Here is an 11,861-nt window from a genome sequence, read left to right as displayed (position 1 = left end):
TCAATCAGATTCGTTAAAAGGGCACCGTGCAGTACGTCAAAATGTAAAAAATGATATTGATTGGCGCAAGGTGTATAACTGAATATAAACATATAGATGTCTTCAGGTACAGACTCTTTATGTACATGTGAAGTTTTGGATTTTTAGCAGCATGTGCAGGAGAGTTATTAAGCATTTTGTCCATTGCGGCGAAGGAAATCTTAAGTGAAAACTTTGAAGCCCCGCCCCTGTCATATAGTATTTCGGAAACAAAAAATTTTAGCCCCAGTGTTTGTCCCAGGTCTTCAGATGCTACAGACAGAATTTTAAGGCAATCAGATGAAGCCTTTAGGATCAGGGTGCAAAAGAATGACCCCTGTAAACATGCAAAAAAGGGCAAAAGTCGGACTTTCAAAAATTCATAACTCACTTCCTGTTCATATTAGACGTTAAAATATCAAATTTTTCGCCATGCCCGATGAGACTGCCAAGTTTGGTGAGTTTTTGTGCATGTTTCGGGGGTCAAAAATGCGATCGAACAATCGGAAAAATAATAATAATAATAATTTCTACAAAAACAATAGGGACTTCGCAGCGGTCGCTGCTCAGGCCCTAATAATAATAATAATAATAATAATAAAAGTAATAATGTTTTCTACAAAAACAATAGGGACCTCGCCGCGGTCGCTGCTCGGGCCCCAATAATAATTTCGACACAAAGTCCATTGTGGTGACCCGCCCCCTTTTAAGTAAATTAAAAATGGCCGACTTCCTGTAAAACCTAGCTCATTGCTCCAAGAGACTTTTTTGTAGGTCTTGGTCTTATACATACAGTGAACCCTCGCTACTTCGCGGTTCACCTTTCGCGGGTTCAGTGCTTCGCGGGTCTAAAAAATATTCGGGGGCATTGTAGTTTCGCCGAGCGGCACGACGGGTCGCTGGAGAGATTAGACGGCCGGCGTGCGCCAAAGAAGAGCGTGGGCGAAGAGGAGAGTGGACGAAGAAGAGCACGTTCCCCCGGACACGATCGGTGCCGACGTTTCGCGCGGTTCGGACCGTACCAGAGCTCCGGCCGGCGTGCGTGGCAGTTAAGCCGTAGAGGAGCACCTTCCCCGGGCACGGGCGGTTCCAAGCGGCCCCTAAGTTTACCCGAATGGAAGCTCCGGTGGAGGAGGGCATGCTCACGTCACAGTAAGCCGAAGAGGAGCACCTTCCCCGGGCACGGGCGGTGCCAAGCGGCCCCTAAGTTTAACCGAATGGAAGCTCCGGGGGAGGAGGGCGGGCGTGTGTCACAGTTAAGCCAAATTGGAGCACCTCTTCTGCCCGGGCATGAGCGGAGCGCGAGGCTGTCAGTTATGAATGAATAAATGAATAAATAAATAAAGAATGCCACCTTTCATTTCAAAGGGCACACCGGACGGCGTACCAGCAGGTAAAAGTCGGAGTAATTAAATAAATACAAAAAGAATGGCTGGGGAATAAAAAAATAATACGTTTTAATAATAATTTGGTTTTTTTGTTATAACATGAATTTCACTCTCTCTCTCCCCGTATATATATATATATATATATTTATTATATATATTGTATATTTTTTTTAAGAATTTTTGAAGGTGCACCGCTACTTCGCGGATTTTCAGTTTTCGCGGGTGGTCTCGGTCCCCATTAACCGCGATAACCGAGGGTTCACTGTACTCCATAAAATTTACAAAAAGCGAGGTGAAACACTCAACCAGAGCTGCTTTTTTTAACATTTCTCGAGGGCCATGGCGAGCCATTTCAAAAAAGCTGCACAACTAACGTATAAAATATTGATAAATTTGCTCGGCCTGATGTGTGTGTAAAGTTTTACGAGTTGTCGTTCATATTTAGAACCTCATAATAAGCTTTGTTTTATTGCCGAACAGTGCAATGCCACTCCCACAACTTTTCACGAAAAAGGACGAATTTCGTATTGTGACATCCTCATGGCCGAAACAGTCATCCGAGCATATATGAGGGCGACCTTGTTGAGTTGCACGGAGAAAAACATCCAAGAAAATAACTTGTATTAGCTTTTACCAGTTGGTGGCGCTACTACTACGATGTAAAATAAGTTGGTAGATGTCTTCAGGGCTGAAGTATCCTCAAATGTGTACAATTCGAGAAGATAGGATCATCTGAGTCATGTTGCCGGAGCTTTTGTTGCCACAGAGTACAATCGGACTTTTCAGCACCGTAATAGCCACGCCTTTTGCCAAAACGTCACAAACTTCGGCAGAGAGTAAGATCATTGTCTTGAGTCTTTTCTGACTAATTTTCAGTCGGATTCGACAAAAGGGCACCGTGCAGTACGTGAAAATTAAAATAAAAACAAATTTTTGATTCCACTTGGCGGCGCTGTGTGTATAACAAAATAATAACATTAAGATGTCTTCAGGTCGGGACGTTTTATTTACAGGTGAAGGTTTGGATTTTTAGGAGCATGTGCAGGGGAGTTATTAAGCATTCATTTATTTGTATTAGGTTCATTTTGTCTTCTTATTATTGATATTTGACTGATTCATTAAAAGCAGACAATTATGTTTTAGGTTAATTTTTTCACTGACATGTTTCGGCGAGTCTTTCGCCTTCTTCAGAGTGTCGCATGATGGTGTCTTGAGCTGATGTTCCATGAGGGTGTGACTTACCTGTCAAAAAAATGAAAAAAATCAGAGCAGTAAAAGAACAAGCACAACATGAACATTACAAATCAGCAATCACTGACCACTGCAAAAGGGAAAACCACATCATGGACCGGGAGAAGGGCAGGGTCATCCGCACAGAAGAGAACAAACAACAGCGCTGGATCAGAGAGGCCATTGAGATCTGCAAGCGAGGCATAAAAACCATGAACAGAGACAAGGGAGCCTTCATCCTCTCTACCACCTGGACCAGCATCTTGGCGGAGTGAACGGACAGCGGGGGGCGTGACTTGCCTTCATTCTCGTGACAGGTAAGTCACGCCCTCATGGAACATCAGCTGATAAAGACGGGACACAAGACACCATCATGTGACACTCTGAAGAAGGCGAAAGACTTTCGTATTGTGACATCCTCAAGGCCTAAACACTCATCCGAGCAAATATAAGGTAGATTTTGTTAACCTGCCCGGAGAAAAACATCAACGAAAATAATTTGTATTTGTTTTAACCAGTTGGTGGCGCTACCACTGCGATCAAAAATAAGTTGGCAGCCGTCTTCAGGGCCTGAATATCCTCAAATGTGAAAAATTTCGAGAAGATGGATCATCTGAATCATTTTGCAGGAACTTTTGTTGCCACGGAGAATAATCAGACTCTGCGGCACCGTAATAGCCACGCCCTTCGAAGGAAAGTCACAAAAATAGGGATAGAGTAAGATCAATGTCTTGAGTCTTTTCTAGCCAATTTTCAATCAGATTCGTTAAAAGGGCACCGTGCAGTACGTCAAAATGTAAAAAATGATATTGATTGGCGCAAGGTGTATAACTGAATATAAACATATAGATGTCTTCAGGTACCGACTCTTTATGTACATGTGAAGTTTTGGATTTTTAGCAGCACGTGCAGGAGAGTTATTAAGCATTTTGTCCATTGCGGCGAAGGAAATCTTAAGTGAAAACTTTGAAGCCCCGCCCCCGTCATATAGTATTTCGGAAACAAAAATTTTTAGCCCCAGTGTTTGTCCCAGGTCTTAAGATGCTACAGACAGAATTTTAAGGCAATCAGATGAAGCCTTTAGGATCAGGGTGCAAAAGAATGACCCCTGTAAACATGCAAAAAAGGGCAAAAATCGGACTTTCAAAAATTCATAACTCACTTCCTGTTCATATTAGACGTTAAAATATCAAATTTTTCGCCATGCCCGATGAGACTGCCAAGTTTGGTGAGTTTTTGTGCATGTTTCGGGGGTCAAAAATGCGATCGAACAATCGGAAAAATAATAATAATAATAATTTCTACAAAAACAATAGGGACCTCGCCGCGGTCGCTGCTCGGGCCCCAATAATAATTTCTACACAAAGTCCATTGTGGTGACCCGCCCCCTTTTAAGTAAATTCAAAATGGCCGACTTCCTGTAAAACCTAGCTCATTGCTCCAAGAGACTTTTTTGTAGGTCTTGGTCTTATACATACAGTGAACCCTCGCTACTTCGCGGTTCACCTTTCGCGGGTTCAGTGCTTCGCGGGTCTAAAAAATATTCGGGGGCATTGTAGTTTCGCCGAGCGGCACGACGGGGCGCTGGAGCAGTTAGACGGCCGGCGTGCGCCGAAGAAGAGCGTGGGCGAAGAGGAGAGTGGACGAAGAGAGCACGTTCCCCCGGACACGATCGGTGGCGACGTTTCGCGCGGTTCGGACCGTACCAGAGCTCCGGCCGGCGTGCGTGGCAGTTAAGCCGTAGAGGAGCACCTTTCCCGGGCACGGGCGGTGCCAAGCGGCCCCTAAGTTTAACCGAATGGAAGCTCCGGAGGAGGAGGGCATGCTCGCGTCACAGTAAGCCGAAGAGGAGCACCTTCCCCGGGCACGGGCGGTTCCAAGCGGCCCCTAAGTTTAACCGAATGGAAGCTCCGCAGGAGGAGGGCATGCTCGCGTCACAGTAAGCCGAAGAGGAGCACCTTCCCCGGGCACGGGCGGTGCCAAGCGGCCCCTAAGTTTAACCGAATGGAAGCTCCGGGGGAGGAGGGCGGGCGTGTGTCACAGTGAAGCCGAATTGGAGCACCTCTTCTGCCCGGGCACAAGCGGAGCGCGAGGCTGTCAGTTATGAATGAATAAATAAATGAATAAATAAAGAATGCCACCTTTCATTTCACAGGGCACACCGGACGGCGTACCAGCAGGTAAAAGTCGGAGTAATTAAATAAATACAAAAAGAATGGTTGGGGAATAAAAAAATAATAAGTTTTAATAATAATTTGTTTTTTTTGTTATAACATGAATTTCACTCTCTGTCTCTCTCTCTCCCCCGTATATATATATATATATATATATATATATATATATATATATATATATATATATATTTATTATATATATTGTATATTTTTTTTAAGCATTTTTGAAGGTGCGCCGCTACTTCGCGGATTTTCAGTTTTTGCGGGTGGTCTCGGTCCCCATTAACCGCGATAACCGAGGGTTCACTGTACTCCATAAAATTTACAAAAAGCGAGGTGAAACACTCAACCAGGGCTGCTTTTTTGAACATTTCTCGAGGGCCATGGCGAGCCATTTCAAAAAAGCTGCACAACTAACGTATAAAATATTGATAAATTTGCTCGGCCTGATGTGTGTGTAAAGTTTCACGAGTTGTCGTTCATATTTAGAACCTCATAATCAGCTTTGTTTTATTGCCGAACAGTGCAATGCCACTCCCACAACTTTTCATGAAAAAGGACGAATTTCGTATTGGGACATCCTCATGGCCGAAACAGTCATCCGAGCATATATGAGGGCGACCTTGTTGAGTTGCACGGAGAAAAACATCCAAGAAAATAACTTGTATTAGCTTTTACCAGTTGGTGGCGCTACTACTACGATGAAAAATAAGTTGGTAGATGTCTTCAGGGCTTAAGTATCCTCAAATGTGTGCAACTTCGAGAAGATAGGATCACCTGAGTCATGTTGCTGGAGCTTTTGTTGCCACAGAGTACAATCGGACTTTTCAGCACCGTAATAGCCACGCCTTTTGCCAAAACGTCACAAAATTCGGCAGAGAGTAAGATCATTGTCTTGAGTCTTTTCTGACTAATTTTCAGTCGGATTCGTCGAAAGGGCACCGTGCAGTACGTGAAAATTAAAATAAAAACTAATTTTTGATTCCACTTGGCGGCACTGTGTGTATAACAAAATAATAACATTAAGATGTCTTCAGGTCGGGACGTTTTATTTACAGGTGAAGGTTTGGATTTTTAGGAGCATGTGCAGGGGAGTTATTAAGCATTCATTTATTTGTATTAGGTTCATTTTGTCTTCTTATTATTGATATTTGACTGATTCATTAAAAGCAGACAATTATGTTTTAGGTTAATTTTTTCACTGACATGTTTCGGCGAGTCTTTCGCCTTCTTCAGAGTGTCGCATGATGGTGTCTTGAGCTGATGTTCCATGAGGGTGTGACTTACCTGTCAAAAAAATGAAAAATCAGAGCAGTAAAAGAACAAGCACAACATGAACATTACAAATCAGCAATCACTGACCACTGCAAAAGGGAAAACCACATCATGGACCGGGAGAAGGGCAGGGTCATCCGCACCGAAGAGAACAAACAACAGCGCTGGATCAGAGAGGCCATTGAGATCTGCAAGCGAGGCATAAAAACCATGAACAGAGACAAGGGAGCCTTCATCCTCTCTACCACCTGGACCAGCATCTTGGCAGAGTGAACGGACAGCGGGGGGCGTGACTTGGCTTCATTCTTGTGACAGGTAAGTCACGCCCTCATGGAACATCAGCTGATAAAGACGGGCCACAAGACACCATCATGTGACACTCTGAAGAAGGCGAAAGACTTTCGTATTGTGACATCCTCAAGGCCTAAACACTCATCCGAGCAAATGTAAGGTAGATTTTGTTAACCTGCCCGGAGAAAAAAATCAACGAAAATAATTTGTATTTGTTTTAACCAGTTGGTGGCGCTACCACTGCGATCAAAAATAAGTTGGCAGCCGTCTTCAGGGCCTGAATATCCTCAAATGTGAAAAATTTCGAGAAGATGGATCATCTGAATCATTTTGCAGGAACTTTTGTTGCCACGGAGAATAATCAGACTCTGCGGCACCGTAATAGCCACGCCCTTCGAAGGAAAGTCACAAAAATAGGGATAGAGTAAGATCAATGTCTTGAGTCTTTTCTAGCCAATTTTCAATCAGATTCGTTAAAAGGGCACCGTGCAGTACGTCAAAATGTAAAAAATGATATTGATTGGCGCAAGGTGTATAACTGAATATAAACATATAGATGTCTTCAGGTACAGACTCTTTATGTACATGTGAAGTTTTGGATTTTTAGCAGCATGTGCAGGAGAGTTATTAAGCATTTTGTCCATTGCGGCGAAGGAAATCTTAAGTGAAAACTTTGATGCCCCGCCCCCGTCATATAGTATTTCGGAAACAAAAAATTTTAGCCCCAGTGTTTGTGCCAGGTCTTCAGATGCTACAGACAGAATTTTAAGGCAATCAGATGAAGCCTTTAGGATCAGGGTGCAAAAGAATGACCCCTGTAAACATGCAAAAAAGGGCAAAAGTCGGACTTTCAAAAATTCATAACTCACTTCCTGTTCATATTAGACGTTAAAATATCAAATTTTTCGCCATGCCCGATGAGACTGCCAAGTTTGGTGAGTTTTTGTGCATGTTTCGGGGGTCAAAAATGCGATCGAACAATCGGAAAAATAATAATAATAATAATTTCTACAAAAACAATAGGGACTTCGCAGCGGTCGCTGCTCAGGCCCTAATAATAATAATAATAATAATAATAAAAGTAATAATATTTTCTACAAAAACAATAGGGACCTCGCCGCGGTCGCTGCTCGGGCCCCAATAATAATTTCTACACAAAGTCCATTGTGGTGACCCGCCCCCTTTTAAGTAAATTCAAAATGGCCGACTTCCTGTAAAACCTAGCTCATTGCTCCAAGAGACTTTTTTGTAGGTCTTGGTCTTATACATACAGTGAACCCTCGCTACTTCGCGGTTCACCTTTCGCAGGTTCAGTGCTTCGCGGGTCTAAAAAATATTCGGGGGCATTGTAGTTTCGCCGAGCGGCACGACGGGGCGCTGGAGCGGTTAGACGGCCGGCGTGCGCCGAAGAAGAGCGTGGGCGAAGAGGAGAGTGGACGAAGAAGAGCACGTTCCCCCGGACACGATCGGTGGCGACGTTTCGCGCGGTTCGGACCGTACCAGAGCTCCGGCCAGCGTGCGTGGCAGTTAAGCCGTAGAGGAGCACCTTCCCCGGGCACGGGCGGTGCCAAGCGGCCCCTAAGTTTAACCGAATGGAAGCTCCGGAGGAGGAGGGCATGCTCGCGTCACAGTAAGCCGAAGAGGAGCACCTTCCCCGGGCACGGGCGGTTCCAAGCGGCCCCTAAGTTTAACCGAATGGAAGCTCCGGAGGAGGAGGGCATGCTCGCGTCACAGTAAGCCGAAGAGGAGCATCTACCCCGGGCACGGGCGGTGCCAAGCGGCCCCTAAGTTTAACCGAATGGAAGCTCCGGACGGAGGAGGACGGGCGTGTGTCACAGTTAAGCCAAATTGGAGCACCTCTTCTGCCCGGGCACGAGCGGAGCGCGAGGCTGTCAGTTATGAATGAATAAATGAATAAATAAATAAAGAATGCCACCTTTCATTTCACAGGGCACACCGGACGGCGTACCAGCAGGTAAAAGTCGGAGTAATTAAATAAATACAAAAAGAATGGCTGGGGAATAAAAAAATAATACGTTTTAATAATAATTTGGTTTTTTTGTTATAACATGAATTTCACTCTCTCTCTCCCCGTATATATATATATATATATATATATATATATATATTTATATATTTATGATATATATTGTATATTTTTTTTAAGCATTTTTGAAGGTGCGCCGCTACTTCGCGGATTTTCAGTTTTCGCGGGTGGTCTCGGTCCCCATTAACCGCGATAACCGAGGGTTCACTGTACTCCATAAAATTTACAAAAAGCGAGGTGAAACACTCAACCAGAGCTGCTTTTTTTTAACATTTCTCGAGGGCCATGGCGAGCCATTTCAAAAAAGCTGCACAACTAACGTATAAAATATTGATAAATTTGCTCGGCCTGATGTGTGTGTAAAGTTTTACGAGTTGTCGTTCATATTTAGAACCTCATAATCAGCTTTATTTTATTGCCGAACAGTGCAATGCCACTCCCACAACTTTTCACGAAAAATCACGAATTTCGTATTGTGACATCCTCATGGCCGAAACAGTCATCCGAGCATATATGAGGGCGACCTTGTTGAGTTGCACGGAGAAAAACATCCAAGAAAATAACTTGTATTAGCTTTTACCAGTTGGTGGCGCTACTACTACGATGTAAAATAAGTTGGTAGATGTCTTCAGGGCTGAAGTATCCTCAAATGTGTACAACTTCGAGAAGATAGGATCATCTGAGTCATGTTGCCGGAGCTTTTGTTGCCACAGAGTACAATCGGACTTTTCAGCACCTTAATAGCCACGCCTTTTGCCAAAACGTCACAAAATTCGGCAGAGAGTAAGATCATTGTCTTGAGTCTTTTCTGACTAATTTTCAGTCGGATTCGTCAAAAGGGCACCGTGCAGTACGTGAAAATTAAAATAAAAACAAATTTTTGATTCCACTTGGCGGCACTGTGTGTATAACAAAATAATAACATTAAGATGTCTTCAGGTCGGGACGTTTTATTTACAGGTGAAGGTTTGGATTTTTAGGAGCATGTGCAGGGGAGTTATTAAGCATTCATTTATTTGTATTAGGTTCATTTTGTCTTCTTATTATTGATATTTGACTGATTCATTAAAAGCAGACAATTATGTTTTAGGTTAATTTTTTACCTGACATGTTTCGGCGAGTCTTTCGCCTTCTTCAGAGTGTCGCATGATGGTGTCTTGAGACCCGTCTTTATCAGCTGATGTTCCATGAGGGTGTGACTTACCTGTCAAAAAAATGAAAAATCAGAGCAGTAAAAGAACAAGCACAACATGAACATTACAAATCAGCAATCACTGACCACTGCAAAAGGGAAAACCACATCATGGACCGGGAGAAGGGCAGGGTCATCCGCACCGAAGAGAACAAACAACAGCGCTGGATCAGAGAGGCCATTGAGATCTGCAAGCGAGGCATAAAAACCATGAACAGAGACAAGGGAGCCTTCATCCTCTCTACCACCTGGACCAGCATCTTGGCGGAGTGAACGGACAGCGGGGGGCGTGACTTGCCTTCATTCTCGTGACAGGTAAGTCACGCCCTCATGGAACATCAGCTGATAAAGACGGGTCACAAGACACCATCATGTGAAACTCTGAAGAAGGCGAAAGACTTTCGTATTGTGACATCCTCAAGGCCTAAACACTCATCCGAGCAAATATAAGGTAGATTTTGTTAACCTGCCCGGAGAAAAACATCAACGAAAATAATTTGTATTTGTTTTAACCAGTTGGTGGCGCTACCACTGCGATCAAAAATAAGTTGGCAGCCGTCTTCAGGGCCTGAATATCCTCAAATGTGAAAAATTTCGAGAAGATGGATCATCTGAATCATTTTGCAGGAACTTTTGTTGCCACGGAGAATAATCAGACTCTGCGGCACCGTAATAGCCACGCCCTTCGAAGGAAAGTCACAAAAATAGGGATAGAGTAAGATCAATGTCTTGAGTCTTTTCTAGCCAATTTTCAATCAGATTCGTTAAAAGGGCACCGTGCAGTACGTCAAAATGTAAAAAATGATATTGATTGGCGCAAGGTGTATAACTGAATATAAACATATAGATGTCTTCAGGTACCGACTCTTTATGTACATGTGAAGTTTTGGATTTTTAGCAGCACGTGCAGGAGAGTTATTAAGCATTTTGTCCATTGCGGCGAAGGAAATCTTAAGTGAAAACTTTGAAGCCCCGCCCCCGTCATATAGTATTTCGGAAACAAAAATTTTTAGCCCCAGTGTTTGTCCCAGGTCTTAAGATGCTCCAGACAGAATTTTAAGGCAATCAGATGAAGCCTTTAGGATCAGGGTGCAAAAGAATGACCCCTGTAAACATGCAAAAAAGGGCAAAAATCGGACTTTCAAAAATTCATAACTCACTTCCTGTTCATATTAGACGTTAAAATATCAAATTTTTCGCCATGCCCGATGAGACTGCCAAGTTTGGTGAGTTTTTGTGCATGTTTCGGGGGTCAAAAATGCGATCGAACAATCGGAAAAATAATAATAATAATAATTTCTACAAAAACAATAGGGACCTCGCCGCGGTCGCTGCTCGGGCCCCAATAATAATTTCTACACAAAGTCCATTGTGGTGACCCGCCCCCTTTTAAGTAAATTCAAAATGGCCGACTTCCTGTAAAACCTAGCTCATTGCTCCAAGAGACTTTTTTGTAGGTCTTGGTCTTATACATACAGTGAACCCTCGCTACTTCGCGGTTCACCTTTCGCGGGTTCAGTGCTTCGCGGGTCTAAAAAATATTCGGGGGCATTGTAGTTTCGCCGAGCGGCACGACGGGGCGCTGGAGCAGTTAGACGGCCGGCGTGCGCCGAAGAAGAGCGTGGGCGAAGAGGAGAGTGGACGAAGAGAGCACGTTCCCCCGGACACGATCGGTGGCGACGTTTCGCGCGGTTCGGACCGTACCAGAGCTCCGGCCGGCGTGCGTGGCAGTTAAGCCGTAGAGGAGCACCTTCCCCGGGCACGGGCGGTGCCAAGCGGCCCCTAAGTTTAACCGAATGGAAGCTCCGGAGGAGGAGGGCATGCTCGCGTCACAGTAAGCCGAAGAGGAGCACCTTCCCCGGGCACGGGCGGTTCCAAGCGGCCCCTAAGTTTAACCGAATGGAAGCTCCGCAGGAGGAGGGCATGCTCGCGTCACAGTAAGCCGAAGAGGAGCACCTTCCCCGGGCACGGGCGGTGCCAAGCGGCCCCTAAGTTTAACCGAATGGAAGCTCCGGGGGAGGAGGGCGGGCGTGTGTCACAGTGAAGCCGAATTGGAGCACCTCTTCTGCCCGGGCACGAGCGGAGCGCGAGGCTGTCAGTTATGAATGAATAAATGAATGAATAAATAAAGAATGCCACCTTTCATTTCACAGGGCACACCGGACGGCGTACCAGCAGGTAAAAGTCGGAGTAATTAAATAAATACAAAAAGAATGGTTGGGGAATAAAAAAATAATAAGTTTTAA

The sequence above is a fragment of the Idiotropiscis lumnitzeri genome, unplaced genomic scaffold (assembly GCF_059441095.1).
Source record: "Idiotropiscis lumnitzeri isolate Australia: NSW breed Sydney's pygmy pipehorse unplaced genomic scaffold, RoL_Ilum_1.0 HiC_scaffold_91, whole genome shotgun sequence".
Taxonomy (NCBI): Eukaryota; Metazoa; Chordata; class Actinopteri; order Syngnathiformes; family Syngnathidae; genus Idiotropiscis; species Idiotropiscis lumnitzeri.
The sequence above is the reverse complement of the archived record's forward strand: the minus strand, read 5'-3'. Positions refer to the sequence as shown.